Raw genomic sequence first — 4,479 nt, forward strand, 5'->3', positions numbered from 1 at the left:
ATCCGTTGGTAGGATCTTATCCTGCACCTCATTTATCTTTAAAGAAGGACATCAATATGCATGTATTAGTCGTTGTGTGATTAGATATCGATAGTGATGTAAAATTGTGAATAGTGTTCTGGCAAACGTACCCATAGCTGTCTAGCATCTTTGGTCCTTTCGGACGCCATCATGCGAATGTTCTCGCAAATATAGTATGCACATAAATCAGTCCCAGGCGCCTGCTTCATGGCCTTTACGAGAATAGAATTCAATCAGATAATAATTAATCAAGCATGATAATTAATGGTATTGAAACTAGAATTAAAGAGATGAGCTAGCTAGCTAGCTAGTACTACTTAATTACTTACCTTGGGTCGAAACCAATACAACTCTTTTTTCCATTCGCCTGGAACTGTTTGGATGTACTTTGTCCAAGCCCTGCCCGCCGGCAAAGAAAATGAATAAAGGAGTTATTAATTAGTTGATATCGGGAAATGATGAACTAAAGAGGCCGACATAAAGTTCAATAATGATTGAAATTACCTGTTGACTATCCCCTTCGCGATTGAGTAGTCAGTAGGTCTTTTAAGTAGTCTAGTACTTCAACTGTTCCTTCTTCAACTTGAATGATTAACAAGATCCAGTGGTACCTGCATGCACATACGTCTGCATGTTTAAATTAAGCGGGCATGTGCATAACACTCATCAACTACCCTAAACCCTATACACTTATTAACATCTATCTAGTAAGCAAAAACAGAATTTGCAGTACAAGACAGTGTGACTCACTGGAAGTTGTAAGGTAGTAGTATATCTCGATTGGTATTGAGGCGCTTCAAGAACTCTAGCATGTTATTCTCTACTTCTTGTTTATACCATTCATAGCTCCATGTCTCTTCATTAATGGTATTTGGGTCAATGAACCCAATGCCATAGCGTCCAGCTTTTTTCATTTCATACCTCTTCATCATGTACATAATACCACAGAAAAGAATATAGTGAGGATAATTACAAGTAATGATCAACGAGAGCACTACAACTAACATGAGACTTAAATTACATAAAGAAATCACTTACAGACAATAGCAACTGGCGATAGATTTGTCGAGTGCGTCTTCATTGAATAACTGAAATAGTTCTGAATACTCAACAGACAGAGCTAGCTGATGGAAGTAATGATCTTCCTTGGCTTTCACCATGAGGGACTCTCGATTGGTAGTCTTGGTAATTTTCATTTACCATTGATGCAATTCATACATTCTAGTTGAGAGCTTCTTGACCTCCTCAGGCTTGACCAGAGGTTCGCTGCGGACATATTTCCGTTTTAGCTCCTCCTCTTTAAAAGTTTCCATGGGCTCCAAGCCTAGGAGTTGTTCTACGGTGCATCCGATCTCTTTATCCTGCCTTATATGGTCGTCGGTTATTACCAGCTGATCGGTGCCAGTACTCTTATGTGTTGGTACAATGAGCGGGGGGGTCAATTGCACCGCCTATTCTCCCAGCTGGGGAATGGTTTTCCCGCTATTTTTGGCAGCTGCTTGGCTCGAGCTCGAGCTCGACTCCTTCTTTTGTCATGTTCGATGTGCCTTTCTGATTTGGCGCTCATAGTCTGAGTCAATAGGCTTGGGAGCTGATTTTTTTTACATACGAATAAAGTGGTCAACGATTTCCTCAGGCACTTTCTCCTTTGGCGGCGGTGGCGGTTGTCGGTGTCAAAACCGGCGGATCGCGGGTAGGGTGTCCCGAACTGTGTGTCTAAGGTTGATGGTAACAGAAGACAGGGGACACGATGTTTACCCAGGTTCGGGCCCTCTCTATGGAGGTAATACCCTACTTCCTGCTTGATTGATCTTGATGAATATGAGTATTACAAGAGTTGATCTACCACGAGATCGTAATGGCCAAACCCTAGAAGTCTAGCCTGTATGACTATGGTATTGAGTATATCCTTTCCGGACTACACCCTCCGGTTTATATAGACACCGGGGGGTCTAGGGTTACATAGAGTCGGTTATATAAGATGGAATCTTCATAGTTATTCGACAAGCTTGACTTCCACGCCAAGGAGAGTCTTATCCGGACAAGGGTACAGTCTTCGGTCTTCATATCTTCACAACCCATCAGTCTGGCCCATAGATAACAGGCCGGACGCCCGAGGACCCCTTAGTCCAGGACTCCCTCAGTAGCACCTGAACCTGGCGTCAATGACAAGGTATCCGGCGCGTAGTGCTGTCTTCGGCATTACAAGGCGGGTTCCTCCTTCCGAACTCCCAGATAGTCTCCAGACGAATTGATCATGTCCGGACTTATAACACACACCGCACACAACCGCAGAGAGAATATAATAACACATGAGTCCAATCTGCTGACAACTTTAGTAATGTGACGTCACGCCTGCCCTGTCATAATTTCAAACAGTTTTTCGCCCCATGTTTCGAGACGCGGTTGTCATTGGCACGTCTTATCAAAGCAGAGATCGTGTCCCCTCATTACAGGATTTTCATCAATACGAGCGTGGGTAACCCAACCGTCCTGCGAGAAAGATTCCTTAGGAATTGGCAGGTTCTTAGGCTTAGGACGAGACGTTCAATACCGGAGGTGTATATAAAGGAACCAAGGGCCGTCTTTTTATGCAAAACCTCTCCTAAGCCTCCCCAACCCCGAGTTCCAGCACCCAAGGTTCGACTCCGTTGCTTTCAACCTTCCCATCATGTCCGGATCTAGCTCCCAAGGCCGATGGGTGGCTTCCTCTGTTACAAAGGAGGATATCACCAAGCTTCGGGCGGCCAGATATCTCACCGCAGAGATCCACCACCGGCTTCCTACTCAAGGACAAGTTATCCCGACCCCCAGATCCGGCGGGAGGGTGGTATTCGTCTCCCACTTCCTCTGGGGGTTAGGGTTTTCTCTTCACCCCTTTGTCCGAGGGCTAATGTTTTATTACGGACTAGATTTTCACGATCTTGCCCCAGACTCTATCATCCATGTCTCGGCATTTCTCATTACATGCGAGGCCTTCCATCGAACCCCCCCACACTTCGGCTTCTGGCTCAAAACCTTTGGTGTGAGGCGAAGGTAGTCGATGGGGAATAGGTGGAGTGCGGTGGTGCTACAATCAGCCAACTCGCCAACACTCCCTGGCCAAAAGGTTCTTTTTTCGAGGCTTCCAATTACTGGCAGCAGGAGTGGTTTTATATTACAGAGCCCCGTTGTACTAAATGGGTAGCTGCCCCCACCTTCCGTCCCGACCCACCGTTATGGCTCGCGTCATGGGTCAACAAGGGGCTAGACTGGGGATTAGTGGATGAAGTGTGGACCTTACAAAGCCGCATCCGAACCCTCCTCGAGAGAGATATCGATCTCGTCAGTGTGATCCAAGTGATGTTAGTTCGCCGAATCCTGCCCTACCAGCGCAGGCCTCGCCGCATGTGGGAGTTTAATCCAGAAGGACCACAAACCCTCCAACACTTCTTCGGCGCCACACACGAAGGGATGTGGAAGTTATTTTTTGAGAAGCGAAAACATTGGCCGGATACTGCTGAGGACACTGGCCTTAACTGTAATCGCCCGGATACCCCGATAAGCACTTGGCTTTCGAATACTTTGTGGTCATGCATACAGTAATATGGTACTGAGCAAGCTATCTTTTTCCAGGGCTGGATAAAGAAGGCGGACCTGATTATGTGTTCGGCCCCTCTGCCCGAGGGTCCAGCGAATCCTGTCCTAACAAGGATGTTGGCCCCAGCACCATACCAGATGCCGGAGAAGGAGGACGAGGCGGGGGGCAAGAGGACCAAGGATGGCCTCTATTCCCAGGGAACCTCGGACTTTGTGTCCGGAGGAATAAAAATCTCCTCATCCGAAGAGAAAAGTGAAGGGGGGGCCACTATCTCCTTCCCTCCCAGGCAGAAGAGGGCCGCCTCCGAAGATTGGGAGAAGCAAGCTCCTAAGCGAGGCAAGATGCCTCTGGGGGGCGGCCAGGGCCTGGAGGATGTCGAAGCGCAGTCTCATGACGAGGATAAGCCTCTGGCCAAATCGAAAGTGAACAAGGCTGTTTTAAACCTATCTCGTTCTTTCCTTATGATGCCTGGAATATATATTTTTTTGCAGCTCAGCGCGCAGTCCCCTTCAACAATCCTCTTCCTCGGGGGACCTTCTCCCAGAGATGATGGAAAGCGAGACGCCCCCACCGGCTTCTCCATCCAATAGGGCAGACGACCTTGAGGTGTCATCACGGAGGGTCTCCGCCGACCAACAAGTGGTGCCAGGGATGATGAAGACACTACACGAAGGTGATACTTCGGCGGCCCAGGGTCCGGGGAACAACAATGAAGACCCCAAACAATCCGGAATGCAGCCGGATACATATAAACGAATCCCTTCAAAGGGTGACCGTACACCTGCGGCTACCTCCGGAGACCCAGAGGCACCGGATATCTTGACGAACATGCTGTGGCAGGCGTCCGTTTCAGAGAAACATCGTACCTTGATGGGTAC

The sequence above is a fragment of the Triticum urartu genome, chromosome 7 (genome assembly GCF_003073215.2).
Source record: "Triticum urartu cultivar G1812 chromosome 7, Tu2.1, whole genome shotgun sequence".
NCBI classification, from domain to species: Eukaryota; Viridiplantae; Streptophyta; class Magnoliopsida; order Poales; family Poaceae; genus Triticum; species Triticum urartu.